The sequence below is a fragment of the Pan troglodytes genome, chromosome 6 (genome assembly GCF_028858775.2).
Source record: "Pan troglodytes isolate AG18354 chromosome 6, NHGRI_mPanTro3-v2.0_pri, whole genome shotgun sequence".
NCBI classification, from domain to species: domain Eukaryota; kingdom Metazoa; phylum Chordata; class Mammalia; order Primates; family Hominidae; genus Pan; species Pan troglodytes.
The window spans coordinates 147,966,613-147,984,016 of NC_072404.2; positions in this window are offsets into that span (position 1 = coordinate 147,966,613).

Consider the following 17,404-nt stretch of genomic DNA (forward strand, 5'->3'; position numbering starts at 1 on the left):
AAGCCCCTCTCAAATGAATAGAGATAATGCTAATGGAATTACACATTGTGACTAGATCAGGGGCTGCCACAGAAAGATAAATACCAAAGCAAGGCTAAGGCAGTTAATCAAAAATAAACCCCTATGTGTCTTTTTTTTTCCAGAAGCAAAAAAATAATAATAATAAAAAAAACCGAAGACCTTGTTTTGCCACATGCATTTCTTCATTCACCTTGATGTTATTTTTCCAAATAATTTGGTTTAGAGGAGGTCCCCCGCACACATATACATTTCAAAGCAAATTAAATTAGTTAAGAGTGATCTACCCAACCTATGTTTACAGTGACACAAATGACAGGGTGGCAAGCCTCTCACAAGATAAACCAGAGGTGGACTAATTCGTGAGGATGATATAGCGCTTATCTGTTTTGTTTAGGCTCAGTTTTAACAAGATAAAATCGCTGGGCCTGGTGTTCTGCCAGTGGGGAAGCTGTTTACCCACACAATTGACGCGCAGCGTGGGCTGTTGTGGAATCTAAATTAGCTCCTCTCCCTGCCTACCCCAGCTCCAAGCTGGTTGGGTTAGTCACACCCTCAGAGAACAGGTCTCAGGTCTCACTTAGGAAAAAAAAAATCCACATAATGGTCATTTGTCATCTTTAGGGTCTCATGATTTGTCCTGGCTCATCCTAAAATCAAGATGAATTTTGTGACACCACCCCAGGTAAGCGGTGACACCCTGGGTGTGTCCATCATGGAAATGGATGCCATCTGCCTCTCCTAGGCAAAGATGGAACTTACTAAAAGGACATCAGGGACTTGCAAAAGTGAGAAGGCAGGGAGTCCAGGAGGATGGCTCAGGAGAAGGCCCCATGAGGCCACCCTACAGGACAGGTGGGTGCAGGCATGGCTGCAGCACTGGGACCCAAATGTGGCCTCCACGTCATGCCATCACTCATTCCAGGGACCAAGTCACAGGCAGCAGGTCTCACTGGCTCAGCCTAAGGCGTATATCCACATGGGCTCCCTGAAGACAGGAGAAAGAGGGTCTGCCCTTTCAGTCCCCAGAGAGGGAAACAAGTGCTGCCTGCCATGGAAGGGCCATACAATAGGGGATTCCCCAAATGGGAGACCAGGCACTCACAAAAAGAGGTTGAATGAAGGCACCCCAAAACTGGCAAGCGGTTCCTATGCTAGGGCTGAGAAAAGTGTGCCTGGGCATCCTTGTTCAGCCTGAGCATCAGGTGGGAAGCAGTTTGCAGTGATGAAGGAAGCTCCGGGTGATGGACCAAGAGACCCAGACCCAGGCATGGGGCCATGACCAGGCAAGGCTACTTGAGCTAAGGCAAGTCTATGCCTCTCTAATCACTGTTGTGGGTTGAATTGTGTCCCCCGCAAAAATCATATGTGAAAGTGGTCACCACCAATATCTCAGAATGTAACCTTTTGGGAATTAGGGACATTGCAGATGTAATTCGTTAAGATGAGGTCATACTGGAGGAGCATGGGACCCTAATCCAACATGACCGGTGTCTTTATAAAAAGGGGAAATTTGGACACAGACACCCATACATGGAGAATACCATGTTCTCCATATGGAGTTATTCTGTCTCAAGCCAAGGAACTACCAGAAACTAAGAGAAAGGCTTGAAACAATCTCCCCTGGTGCCTTCAGTGGGAGCACGACCCTGCAGACACCCTGATCTCAGACTTCCAGCCTCCAGAACTGTGAAACAGTAGATTTCTGCTAAGCCACTCGGTTTGTGGTACTTCATTATGGCAATCCTAGGAAACTAATGGGCTCGTTTTCTATAAGGTGAGCAAGTTGGACTTGATTTGCAGCTTTCAAACTGTTTGAGTCTTGACTTCCACTTGAACTTCCATTTGAAGTCCCGCAACTTCGTGGCAGCACACTTTGAAAACCATGGTGTGATCTCCAAGGTCCCTCCAGCTCTCACTCTCTAAATTAAAGCCCTTTTCAGTTTTGACAAAGAACTGTTCAAAATTTAGGGAAGGCTGTATGGGGGGACATTTTCTTCTCCAGCTGCGTGGATAGGCTGATCTCTTCATGGGACCCTGCTGGACTCCATCCCACGTAATTCCAGTCTGCTTCTTCAGGCACTGAGCCCTGGGAGAAGGTGGCTACTTCATGTGGGAGCTAGAAAGTATGGAAATTTCTGGGTCTAGTCCAGTGGTGTTTCCATTCAGACATAGATAGATAGGTAGATAGATAGATAGGTAGATAGATAGATAGATAGATAATTGATAGATGATAGATAGATAGATAGATAGATAGATAGATAGATAGATAGACAGACAGATAGAGATCTTTGCTAGGCTTAGATCCTGTTAGATCCTAGAGACTCGGTCCCACTCTAGACTCTAGTCACCATCTCAAGTTCCACAGTGAACCCAACCACTTGAAAGATTCTGTGACCTACCACTTCCCCATCTTCCCACAGAGACCTCCAGCACCCAGCAGTGATGTCCAATGCTTCACAGAACAATAAACACCACTTTGAGGTGTATATGATGCCTTTGTTGTCTATCTTTAAACAGAGAAAGAAGAAGCATGGTATCCCCAATATTGGAGGGGCACCAGGCATCATGGTAGACTCGATTACACAGGTGTCAGAAGCCTCTGCACGGGATGGTGCCTCATGGAGACTGGCTGCCTAACTATTCATCCGTCTCCCATGCTTGATTGGGAGGTCCAGGAGAATAAGGAATTCTGTGCACATAAGTTTTAAATCCCCAGATACGGGTGGATCAGCAATGAGTGCTCCAGAGGGAAGACCTGAATAATTACCTTGTTCTTAAAACCCATATTATTTTAAAATCTGGAAAAGGGGTACTTTCACAACACCCAGGCACTAAGTCACAACAGAGAGGAAAACTTGTCCAGATACACTGTCCCAACCTGATTCTCGTTCAGTCAGTACATTGGTGACCCACATGTAGAGGAAGATCAGATAGAAGTTACAAAGAAGCTGCCATTCTTTCTCACCCCAAGTATTGTGACAAAGTTGCTTCAAATGTATATAAACTGTTTAAGATTAATAAAATGAACACTAGGTGCCCTCCACCTATACCCAATAATTGTTATCATCTTGTCACATTTGTAGACATCTTGAAATTTCACTTCTGGACCCTTCAGCAAACTTCTTTTGAGAACGAAACATTATCCTACATACCTTCAATACCATTATTGTGCATAATAAAATTAATAATATTCCATTATATTATCTAACATCAAGTCCCTATGCAATTTTTCCATCATCTTAAGAAATATATTTTATAGGGTTTTTTTTACAATTACCAAGATCCAATCAAAATTCACACATTGTATTTGGTTGTAGTGTCTGTTCACTCTCTTTTAATCCAGTACAGTCCTCCAACTTCTTTCTTTCATGACACTGACTTTTTGATGAACCCAAGCTGATAGTTTTATAAGTGTTGTATATTCTTGATTTGTCTGATTGCTTCTTTCTGGTGTTGACTGACTTGTCCCTGTATCCCCTAGAAATGGCTGCCATCTTGACCTACTAAACACTCTGAGTGCGGGCTGAGATTAAGAGAAAAGCAGGGCTGGATGTTCCTGTTCCAAGATCTTCCAGGCCTCTCTCTCCACTGAGTGAGGTCCACACCAGCACCTCCACCACGACAGAGCCACGGAATGCCTGGTCCTGCCAAGCCACAGCCCCAGGACGCTGGAGAACAGTGCTGGCCCTTTCTGGACTCTGCTGCCTTTGAGACTGTAGTGAGCATAGCTGGAAACACACATACAATGCCACAAAAGATTATGAAGATTTAAAGGTTTCTCAGTGATTTATGTCTTTTTAATTAATGGCTTTTATGCTTTAATTAAAAAGTTAAGGAAGTTGTCTTTACTTCTGAAAAATGCATTTATGGTTGACTGCTTGCATGAATTAAATAGCATCAGACCCCTAGGTTGGCTCCATGCTAGAGTCCTAGAGCTCATTTTCGGGGTAGGAAGAAGGAGGTCAGGGAGAAATACCATTAAGAAGAAAGGCTGTGACAACTTTCATTACTTTTTGATGATCATGCAATAATTTTCCATGATAAATCATCTCATTACATCTACAAACCTGGAAACAGAATCTAAATGCCATGGTCCTGAAAAAAAAAAAAACCAGCATGGAACCTGGTTTTAAAATGATTCACCTCCTCACTGAAGAAGCAGAATAAAAGTTTATATTTTATTACTAATTGATTGGTTCTTAGGTCACACTAACTACATTGGGGGTACGATTGTGCAGAGCTTTGATTTGGGCTTCCATGCATAGTCTGCTAAAGTCAGCAGCCACTTCTGGACCTAGATGTGACCCCAGACTGGCTGATTGCCTGAGTCACCAGCCCGGTGCTATGGGCTTTGCTTAGGATCAAGGTGCCTTCCTCAATTCCCTCTGCAGAATTATCATGCCTTTCTTTGCATTCCCATTGAATTCATTTTGATAACTCACTTTGAATTTTTCCCTATCATTCTCTGAATTACATTATTTCTGTTCATGCCGGTCTCCCCCAATAGTTTGTTGTCTTCTCTATAAGGCCACTTCTCATTTCCCCAGTCCCCACTCAGATAGAAGTCACTACATCATCATTTGTGTCACTATTCTATCACAAGCAGAATTGTTCCAAAATATCTCAATAATTCCAACCTATTTTTTAAATGAAATATGTCTATGTCCTTTTACTAAATTGTAAGACCTAGTGGCCATATTTAATCATCTCTTTTTTTCTTTTCTATTTGACTAGGCTTTAGGCCAGAGAATTGAGTCAACCATATTCCTAGTTCATGACACATTCAATCATGCATCGTCTCTCTCCTTTTATTCATTCATTCATTCATTCATTCATGTATTTATTTATTCCCTTTATTTCCCTTTCCCAATCCTGTTACCTTGACCACTGACTACAAATCTGTTAAGGTTAATGAGGGTCTTTTGTTTGTATGCATTCTTGTAAAATATGTGTATATTTCATGCATATAGAATTTTAATTTACATACATATATAATGTCATATGCTTCATTCTGTTCCTTACTGTTTTCACTCAATATTAAGTTCTAAGAATCCATCCATGTTGCGCTCTCTCTCTCTCTCTCTATATATATATATACATCCAATCTGTAATTTTTAACTTCTCAATAGCACTCCATCGTATGCTTCTACCACATTTTACATTTGTTACTGCCTGTTGATAGGCACCCAGATTGCACCTGGGTGTAATCCCGTTAGGGACCTATGGAATATAAACTCAGGAGTGGAATTTCTGTGTCATATGCTTAACAAATATGTGTGACTAACTTGTGCTATGTTGCCCTTCAGAATGTCTACGACAAAATATATATTCTTTTTTTTTTTGTATTTTTTTGAGATGGAGTCTTGCTCTGTCGCCCAGGCTGGAGTACAGTGGTGTGATCTCAACTCACTGCAACCTTGGCTTCCCGGATTCAAGAGATTGTTCTGCCTCGGCCTCCCCAGTAGCTGGGACTACAGGTGCTCACCACCATGCCTGGCTAATTTTTGTATTTTTAGTAGAGACAGGGGGTTTCACTATGTTGGCCAGGCTGGTCTCAAACTCCTGACCTCATGATTCGCCAGCCTCGGCCTCTCAAAGTGCTGGGATTACAGGCGTGAGCCACTGCACCTGGCCAAAATATATATTCTTATTGGCATGAGATTTTCCATATTCCTACAGCCTCAACAAACATTATTCAACCTCCACATTTTTGTCAGTCTACTACATTAACATTTTAATTTGCATTTTAAAGAGATTTGGATTATTTCTGCATATACTTGTTAGTTGTTAAGGTTTCCTCTTTTATAAGTTACCTGTTCATAACCTTTCCCTGTATTTCATTTGGAGTTCTCATCGTTTGCTTGTTGATTTGCAAGAATTTCCTGTGAATTCTAAATAATAGTGCTCTGTCAGTTTTAGACACAGTAAACTATCTTCTCCCAATTGTCATCAGCTCATTCACTGTCCATGGTATCCTTCATCTAATAGAAATCCTGAATTTTGATATGATTATGGTAAATAAAATACTTTTTTCCTTATATTTTGTGCTTTTAAAATTCCGTTTAAGAAGTTATCCTTTATTCTAGATCCCAAAGGAAATCTTTTAACCTTATAGTTTAGTCCTTCCTATTTAGGCCTTTAATCCATCTCTAGGTCACCTTTATATGTGGCATTAGGTAGGGAACTAGTTTAATGATTATCTGTATGGTAAGTAAATTTAGCCAAATCTGTTAATTAAATAATTCATCTTTCCCTCATTAATTCATAATTCATCTTAACTGTATATTTGCTCCCTATACTGACTCTGCTCCATTGATTTTTTTGCCTATTCTTGCCCGACCACCCCAGTTTTTGCTACCACATGTTTCTAATATGTCTTAAAGTCTGGAAGGGTAGGTGCCCCTACTCACTCCTCCTATGATCTTGCTTTGTTGGTGGGTTTTTATCCTTCTACGTAAATTTCAGAGTAGATGCATTGAGTTCTGTAAATCAACTGGAATTTTGATTCAAAGGTGCAACACACATATTGGTTAATTGGAGACTAACTGATATCTTTAAAATATTAAAAACCTATATTTGAGCATAGCATGTGTCTCCATTTACTCAGATCAACTTCTATGTACTTTATTACATATTAACTTTTTCTCTGGAAGGACCTCAGGTGTTCTTAAATTAATTCCTGGTTAGTTCTTATTACTAATGAGAATAACACTCTATTTTTAAATATTTTATATTTTGTTATTGTTGTAGAAAAATGCCATTTTGTTTTAGGTAGATCTGATACCCAGAAATCTTTCATTTATTCTAGTAGTTTGTCTTGTGTTTTCTAGGTAAGTGATCATATCATTTGCAAACAATAACACTTTTATCTCTTCCTTTCCAGCATTTAGACTTCTCCCCCTTTTTTTTTTTCTTTTTTTATAGTCAAACACAGCTATATTGTCTTTCAATAGCACTGATAACGGCCGTCTTATTCTATTCTCAGTCTTAAGGTAAATACATCCAAATTTTTTTCAATAAAGATAATGTTTACTTTTTCTTTTTTGGTGTATCTTTTACCAGTTTAAGGAATTTCCATAGTTCCTAATTTGCTAAGAGTTTTGTCATAAACAGCTGTTGAACTTTATCATGTACTTCTTCATCAATTGAGATAATTGTATGAATATTGCCTTTTGGCCTATTAATATGATAAGTTATGTTAATAGATTTTTCTTGTGTTAAACCATCCTTGCTCACTTGGAATAAATCCTACTTGATAATGATATGTTTGAATACATTGTTTAATTTGTTTAGCTAATATTTTAACTAGGATTTTTGTACTTATCATAAGTGAAATATGCCTATAGTTTTCTTTTCTTACATTGCTCTTACCTCATTTTGAAATAAAAACTACACTAACTTCAACTTTTATTCCTTCTCTTTTCTTGAAAATAATATGTAAAAGGTAGGATTTCATTGTTCTTTGTAAGTTCGATAGAATGAACCTTAAAACTATCTGGGCTTAGAGTTTGGGGAGATAAGATGTCTTTGGTTATCATTTCAATTTCTTTAATATTTTTGGTCTAATTATGATCTTTATTTTATTTTATCATTTTATTTTGGGACAGGGTCTTACTCTGTCACCCCAGCTGGAGTGCAGTGGTGTGAGCACGGCTCACTGCTGCCTCAATCTCTTGGGCTCAAGCAATCCCCCACCTCAGCCTCCCAAGTAGCTAGGAACACAGGTGTGTGCCACTATGCCCAGCCAATTATTTTTTATTTTTTGTAGAGACAAGATCTTACCATGTTGCCCAAGCTGGCTTTAAACGTCTGGGCTCAAGGGATCCCTGGATCCCCTGGCCTCAGCCTCCCAAAGTGCTGGGATTACAGGCATGAACCATGGCACCCTGCCTCTCATTTTTTCCTTGTACCAATTTTGACTTTTTGTATTTTCTAAAAATGTATCCATTACATCTAGCCTATAATTATTCATAATACTCTTATTATTTTACTTCCTGATTTGTCCATAGTTCTTTAAATTTCATATTTTCTTATTTGTATCTTCTCTCTTTTATCTTGTTTAGTCTCTTCAGAAGTCTACTTTACCAATAATATGAAAAAATTCACTTTTGGTTATATTAATCTTTACTATTATTTTTCTTTTGTTGTTAGTTGTATTGATTTCTGCCCTTATATTTATTATTTCATGTATTCTTGTTTCTTTGGTTTAATCCCATACTTCTGTTTTGACTTTCTATCTCCAGAGCTTAGCATATACGTAGTACACAGAAACTTTTTTCTATCAAATATTTATTGAATAAATGAATTGTAAACACCTTGAGATCAGATAATATGTTTTGTCAATCTTCACAGTCCTCAAAATACCTACTATACCACTTAGCACATGGGAGGTTCAGTAAATATTGAGGGAATTTTTCCTGAAGGAATATTTAATGTAAAAAAATACATATCTATTTAAAGAAACCTCCAGAGGTCATATAATTGAGCCTTCTGAGTCAAAAGAAAAAAAAAACCGTAAACATTTCTGATAGTGTGGTAGAGCCCATGAGAGATTCCCCCCATTGTTTTCTTCTTCCTTAGTGACAGAACCCCTAATTCTAGCTAGGCACACAACCATCTGAAATAAAGACAAAGTGATTACCTTCTGGTCAATGGGATACAAGTGAAAATGGTGGGTACAACTTAAGAAAGTATAAAGGGAAAAGATGTGTCTTTTTTCCTCCCCTTTCTTAGTCTTGCTTTCTTGAATCTGCATCTCATGGTTAGGGTTCCAGTAGTTAAAATGGATAAGGAGGTGACCTTGGGAATGGAAGTCTTACATGACAGAAGAACAAGATAAAGTGCCTGGGTTCCTTGTACCCAGAAGCTTTCATGGTAGCCCAAGATGATAGCTTTTGAACTTCTTTATGAAAGAACTCCTCTGTTGTTTAAGGCACAGTTTGGGGTCTTTTTCTATGGTGGCAAGAGGGAGGTTTCTGTCACATGTAGCTGAACATATTAAATGATTAGAATAGAGGGAATAGATTAGTAATTGATTCAGTTGGTACTTGTTGATCCTTTTCTGAAAGATATCCTTGCACACACAACAAAGATCTAAGAAAGAAGTTGATGTTAAATCCCCATTTCACACATGAGGAAAGCAATGTGGGAGCTGAGACTATGATTTATCTCTCATTCTTACTCAGATCTCAATTTTCTGGACAAGTTTGCCTTTTCTAAATCAATGAGGCCCAGTCCCAAAGGTTTTTACCATAGAAGAATCTAGGTTTACTCGTGTAAACACTGAATAATTTTCAGTTCTAGTGACTGCCTGGGCAAAATCCAAGTAAGCCTCAAATTTTTCAGACTCTGGTATGATTTTTCTCAGGTTTGACTCTCTAGGTAGCGAGGTAATTAGACTCCCTGTTCTTTTCAAGGTCAAAGACCACTGGACAAAAATATGAGAACTTTGTCCACCCTTTGTGGCTAATGAGCTTGACTCTCAAAGGGCTATTTCACCTCCTTCATGAGTTGTCATTTGGAGTCCACTCTCTCAGTCATGGCTTTGCAGGGAGGTTTGGAGCTCAGTCCAGAGCAAGCTCCCCAGATGACAGCTACATGCTCTATAACCTATACGACCAAGAGACCATGTTGCCTCTGTCTACCAGCTCCTTTATGGCCCCGTGGTCTCCTTGTTGTTATGGGGAGTTTCTCAGAGTGTTCTTCTCAAAATCAACTTCAAAATCACCTGAGTTACATTAAAAAATATTTGCTTTTGTGACCAGGAGAAAAGTTTGCACTCAAGACCCAAACAAGCTTCCCAGTCTTTCTTTCCAAGCCCCAACCCTGATCCTCACACACAAGGAAGGCTTGAGCTTGCAGAAAAGACATTTACCCAGCCACCAAAATAGTTACCAGGGATGACAAGGACCTGCCTCCCATCTTAGCGAGGGAAGAGAGTACAAGAGGGATCAGAGACATGAGAATCAGCCATTGATACAGATCTGCACTGTGGAGAGACACAGACATGGTGAGAAGGTCATCAGACTCTCACTGTCTCACCTTTCAATGGATTCTTCTCTACCTGTGGAAGAGTCACTGAGAAGTGGAAAGATCTCTCTAATGCCATCGGGAAGTGTTAGTACAATTCTATGAACCAGAAGAAACATGGAAAAAGAAAGAGAACTTCTCCCCCACCATAACCAAAACTTTCCATTAAGTATGCCCTATCAACCACTTACAACCCATCAATCAATTAAAAAATGAAAGAAATACCAAAAGTACCCAGAAAAGAGCTGTTAGCCTGCAAATAAAAGCATTTAAAAGTTTCCCTATTTTCCTTCCTTTCCATAGTATGTTTCTATTCTTCTCATAGCCAGTTTGCTGGTTTCAATTTTCCTTGAAGAAGCTCCCACACTAATGAGATTGGTCGTTTAAATGTCTCCAAGAAGCAACATAGACTGCTGGGATCTGTATTCTCTTTATTGAAAAAAAAATATCAAATGGACTGCAGAGATTAAGGTGGAATTAATTCCACCCCGGGAAGAGAGGAGCCGAGCTGCTTCAGTCTCTTGGTTTATAAGGTCACCAGAATCCCTTGTCGGGAACTATTCCTCCGTAAATCACTTCTGCCCAGCTACTCGGCAGCCCTGAGTTGCAGATAATCCAGACAGTGATTGTGTCTGGTCTCTAAGCAAAAGATTCATTGACCTCCCCTAAGAGGATTCTGGTACCAGCTTTGCCTGCAGGAAGAAGTGGACGAGCCCAGCCTCTAATATGCACCAGCTTTTTTGACCACCTGCTGGCCAGGATTCAGTCTCACAGGTAAACATCTTGAGTAGAGAAGCCACTGCTGAAAGTACAGATTCTGCTATGGGAGGGGGCCTGCATTCCCCAGGAGCCAGCTCATACAGCATGCAAAAGGGCAGGGCCAACCTTAGGACTTGGGAGTCAGATATTGGACTTCAACCAAGTATATTAGACTCCCAGCTGTGAGGACCGGTGTATATTTATATTTCTTCCTTGAGTATGGTTTTGAATTTTAAAAACTGTATCACACTGATGAGTGCATATTTAGCTACCAATTAATTCTGGCCTTGAGCAAATCACTTAATTTGGGGCGGGGTCCTTTTTTTCAAATAGATCTAAATTAAAACCTTGCATCCACTATGTATTGATGATGCCTTATTGGGAAAGTTAATGCATGTTTTGCAAGGTTGTGGTGAGGATTTAAATGATAACATGCCTAAAGTGCCTAGCAGACTATCCAATTGGGTTATTTGCCCAGCTGTGCCCACCACTGTCCACACCCCTCTTCTGTGAAGTTCCTTGTGTTGCAAGGGTGGGTGCTAAGGTACCTGACTCCACTACCCCTCTGTGTTCTGGCGGGGGGCACCTAACACAAGCCAGGCCAATATGTATGCCTTTCCCCAAGATTCTGCACTGGATGAGTGCTGAGAGAAATCAGTCTCTCTCTGGATAGTGGCCCATGAACTCCCACTACCTCAGGAGCTGATGGGGACCCTGTGCTCTGCCAACCAGCCTGGAACAATGGGAGGAGCTAGTCTTCAAATGAAGAGAGAGAAGAGGAACATAGATATACGGACAGGAAACAGGAGACAGGGTAGATATCATTCAAGGCTCTGCTTCTAATTCATCTCTGCCCCTGGGTTCCATGAAACCCATACCCTTGCATCCTCAAAATAAGGTTCTCTGTCTCGTGAAAAGTAGCTTGTGCTGGTTTCGTTACATGAAATAGAAAAGAGTCTTAATAATCTGGTAAACAGTTGTTTTTCAATAAACAGTAAACATCAACTTATGTAATATAAGAGAATTGGCCAAGAGATGCCACAGGTTCTCCTGCCCCACCCCACCCCTGCCCAGCCAACTATCTGACTTGATATAATTACTTACTGGGACATCTTCCCTATCTATATATCCTACAACTACTTTGAACTAAACTTATCATTATTCAATAACTCATTCATTTGATAAGCCATTTCTCTGTACAGGTGCAGGGACTGTGACATACCTCTATTCCCATGTGCAGATGGTGACATCTCTCAGTCCTGTCCCCTAGATATGACTCCACTTGCACTGGACTCTGACCCTAGCCACAGCCTCTCCCTGGGACTCAACCCTCCTGGTCCTGCACTTCCCTCTTGTCCCAGCCCTTGATGGCTCTTCCTTTATTGACTCCAGTCCTAGCAGTGCACACCAGCCCAGGTTCAGCATCAACCTAAAAAGCAGTGCTTTTAAAAGGCAAGTGTCCTCAGCACTCAAAATAAAATTAACAAATGTGCAGGCCCCATGCTGAGCACTCTGCAGGAATCATCTCATTTAATTCTCACAACTTATGAGATTGGCACTGTTCTTATTCACATTTTATTGATGAAGAGAATGGAGCATGGGGAAGATAAGTCATTTTATTCAAGGTCACACAGTTAGAAAATGGCAGAGCTAAGATCCAAATCCATGCGGCGGTGTGCCAAGGCCATGCACTTTGCCTCGTAGCCCCGGTAGATGAGACCCTTTGGACTAGGCATTGCTTTTGTTATTTACTGTACTGATGAGGCTATGTCTGAGAAACAGCTGTAAGAATTTAGAGAGGGGATCCAGTGGTAGAGTCAACAGATCTTTGTCCCCAGGATTTGGGGACAAGGCAGAACTAGACTTTGGTCCTGGAGAACAGGTAGGTGACATGATAAGTGGTGGAAAGGTCAAGGGCTTGGAAGCATGATGGTGCATGGGGGTCTGTTAGGAAGTGGGTAGGTGGCATTGGTAGATTTGGGCCAATTCTGGGGACATAGAAAGCCAGGCAGAGTTGGAACTTGGTTTGGTTATTATTAATAGGTTAAATTGTGTCACCACCACCCCCACCCCTCACATGCACAAAAAAATGTTAAGTCCTCAGCCCTAGTACTTGTGAATGTAATCTTATTTGGAAATGAGGCTTTGCAGATGTAATCAAATTGAGCAGAGATCAGACTGGATTAGGGTGAACCCTAATCCAATATGGTTAGTGTTCTTATACAAAGAGGGAAATTTGGACAGAGAGACCCACAGGAAGAACATCATGTGAAAATAGAGGCAGAGACTGGAGCCATGCAGATGCAGGTCAAGAAACACCAAAGGCTGGCTGTGGTTCCAGCACTTTGGGAGGCTGAGGCAGGTGGATCACTTGAGGCCAGGAGTTCAAGACAAGCCTGGCCAACATGGTGAAACCCCGCCTCTACTAAAAATACAAAAATCAGCTGAGCACAATGGCACACGCCTGTAACCTCAGCTACAAGGGAGGCTGAGGCACGAGAATCGCTTGAACCTGGGAGGCGGAGGTTGCAGTGAGCCGAGATCGTGCCATTGCACTCCAGCCTAGGCGACACAGCAAGACTCTGTCTCAAATAAAAGAAAAGAAGCACGGAGAATTGACAGCCACCACCAGAGGCCAGGAAGAGGTAAGGAAGGATTCTCCTGAGAGTTCCATAGGGAGCATGGCCCTGCAGTCACCTTGATTTTAGAATTCCAGCCTTCAGAGCTGTGAGAGAATAAATTTCTGTTGTTTTAAGCCACCTAGGTTGTGGTACTTTGTTATGTCAGCCCCAGGAAAATAGTAGTCATCATCAGAAAAACCTAGTTCCTTGAGCAGGTTAGGGTAACAAAAGGGAAACCAACCAAGGTCACTGGGTCACCTTTGAAGTGTGTAAGCACACGTTCTATACATTCTCATGCCACTCAGTTCAGCTGTATGCAGTTTTCTGCATTCACCTAGTGTTTCTCGTAGGCTAAATCGCACATAAGTAAATGTGAAATCTGTGTTATGCTCAATCATTCCCTAATCCATCAATTGCATTGGAACAGATTTGCATTTCCAAAACAAGCATTATAGCAGAACTAACTGAACCACCAAACTCACACAGAGAGTTAGCAATAGGGCTGGGCACAGTTTTACACGTAACTCTCTAGATTCACAGGGCCACCCCTGACTTTAAGCCTGAGAAAAATTAGGGAGGAGGGAGCACCTGATATATGGCAAAAAATTTCATTCATCAGAAAGCAGCTCGAGCTCTCATATATTTAGAATTCTCTGCCTTCAACTTCAGTAGAAGCAAATCACGGGAAACAAGCTGATATCTGGAATTTAGCCAAACAAAATCAGGAATGCATCCCAAAGTGAGATTCACACAGTCCCCTGAGCCTTTCACACCTATGGTCAAGCATAATAAAAACTGGCATTTTTGGAATGGGGTTTCTGAATCATGATCCTGGATGCTTTCTAAATCACCAAATCAAAAGTAGATAATGTTCAACATTCAAACATCAGAGGAAGGAAAATGAACAGAAGCCTTTGAAAAAGTTTAACGAGACTAACCAAAACAAAGATTTTCAATAATCCACAGTTAACCAAAAAACCCGCACCCAGAGCATTCCAGTTCCCAGAGGCTGACCTACACATACACCCAAGAGACATGCCTTCTGAGCGTGGTTTCAAATTCTAGAGAAATTGCCAGTATGGCTCAAGTTGTCTAAGGAAAAGCAGCCTCTCTCCTTCCTTCCACCTTCTCCCTCTCCTGCCTCACTGCTCACCAACCCTGGATCTCCTTTTGCGTCCCTGAGAGCAGACAGGGCCTCTTGCACCTAGCTAGGAGCAGCCCAGAGCACAACAAAAGAGCAGCTGCAAATCCATACTGAGCAGATGAGAAATCAAGGAAAAACTTTATAGATGGAGAGATGGATAGTTCTGAAACGTAATAACAAGGCTAAAGGGATTGGAGTTTTATCTACTTTTGACAGAAGCACCTTAATGGGGCCCTTTATGAGGGTCTATGAGAGCAATGATCACTGTGTAAAGAAGATGTTCTCTGAGCCTGTGCCTTTTTGCAGCCTAGAAGTGCCAATCAAATCACTTTCCTCACGGTAATTAATTAGGCCTCTTGCATTCCCCAAGGAAATTCAGAACAGAAGCATTATGTTCTGGAAAGAAGAAAGTGAGCAGCATCACATCATCATTATCACCATCACCACCATCATCATCATCATCACTATCACCATCACTGCCATCATCATCATCCATATCACCATCACCACCATCACTCCCATCATCCTCATCACTATCACCATCAACACCATCACCACCATCATCCTTATCACTATCACCATCACCACCATCACCGCCATCATCCTCATCACTATCACCATCACCACCATCACTGCCATCATCCTCATCACTATCACCATCACTGCCATCATCCTCATCACTATCACCATCACCACCATCACCACCATCATCCTCATCACTATCACCATGACCACCATCACTGCCATCATCATCATCATCATCACTATCACCATCACCACCATCACCACCACCATCATCATCAGTATCACCATCACCACCATCACCATCATCATCACTATCACCATCACCATCATCACCACCATCCTCATCACTATCATCATCCCCACCATCACTGCCATCATCCTCATGACCATCACCATCACCATCACTGCAATCATCATCATCACTATCACCATCACCACCATCACCGCCATCATCCTCATGACTATCACCATCACCATCACTGCAATCATCATCATCACTATCACCATCACCACCATCACCGCCATCATCCTCATCACTATCACCATCACCACCATCGCCACCATGATCATCATCACTATCACCATCACTATCATCATCACCATCATCCTCATTATTCCATGGGGATAATGAGACCCCATGCTGAGAGCTGTAAGAAGCCAGCTGGGCACACACTCTCCAGGCAGAAGTGTGCAGTAAAAGGCAGAATGAATAGTTCATTCATTTATTCACCAACATATTAATTCTATGCTTGTTGGGACCGTACTCTGTATTAGCATGAGGGCTACAGGTAGAATGAATAACACAGAGTCACTGCACTCGAGGAACACTCAGTCCAATGGCAAAGGAGAAGTACACTGCAAGCATTACAGTGAAAGTGCTCTCAGAGAAAGCTGGCCCAAGATTCTAACTGCCCAAGAAAGTCATAAGGCATTCACCCTTTGCCCTCTGACACTTACCCTGTGGCCAATTCATCACCAAGTTTGCCCAGTCTCTCCTCTCATGGAGACTTCAATCCGTTCTTTCTGCCACTGCTTCCATTCAACCCCTCCCAGCATCCCCCACCCCCGCACTCCTGCGACAGCCTAAAAACTTGTCTCCCTGCCTCCACTCTTGCCTCTCGTGGTCCATTCTCCCTGGTGCAGCCAGATGGATCTTCCCAAAACTGCAACCCTCAGGGATTACTCACTCCACTGACTAAAAACTCTCCTTGTCTCAAGGACCACATTCAAACTCAGAAAAGGCCCTTCAGGGTCAGATGCAGTCCTGCTCTGCTGTGCCCAGGTGGGACTGACACTGGTCACCCTGTGGTGCTCACTCTGTCTGGGAGAGCCAGGAACTGCCACCCCTGAGGCCTTGCTCACACGTTGTTTCTCTACGTGGGGGGCCCTTCCTACCCTGTCACTACCTGCTGAAATGCCCCTCATCCCTAAAGGCCCAGCTCAGTGTCCACATGAGTGACATGCCACAGCCCCCTCCGTCCCATTCCCAGTGGGATTCATCACACCTTGATTATAGCATTTTACACGTTTTGTCATAATTACATTTCTGTATCTCCCTTCCCTCCCAGATTTGCAATTCTTTGAGTGCAGAGCCAGTCTCCTCAATGTCAGAGCAGCGCCTGACATTGAGTAGGGCCACTCAGTAATAGATGGTGGAAAGAGTGGTCAGCGACAAACTGTTTCCAAAATGTGTCCATGGCTGCTTGGAAGTATGTGAGTTGCTCCATCATGTGGTTGTAAGTCCTGCAGAGTAAAAGCCTCATCCTTCTTTCACATATGGCTAACCACAAGAGCATGTGGTTTGTGGGCAATGTCCTGGAGTGATGGGGAATTTGCCCTGGACCAGCCTTCCCCTTAGTCCCTTCCACCACCCTTCTTGTGGCTATCGTCATATGTAGGTGATGACTGAATGGGGGTTGGTGGCCATTACCAATGAGCTATCACTGCAGATGGCCAACTACAACCTGCTCATTTACTTTTATTTACTGAATTAGACTAATAGATATTATTATCCTCACTTTATAGGTGAATAAACAGCCTCTCTGGTGTTAAGTTGCCCAAGACCACACAGCTAGTAAGTACCAGAGCTAAGATTTGAACCTCTGGCTGTCTGACTCCCAGGCCTAAGTTCTTCCCGCTACACTGGGCTGCCCCCCATTGGCAGTGGGAGGGGGAAGCCTGTGGGCTGTAGAGCAGTAGCTGGGACAGCATTGACTCTGCGTCCTGTAGGGCCAACACTCCATGAGCACTGGCTTTTATTTACCTTATATGGTGAAAGGAGAGATGCCCATTTTTTCCCATTTCT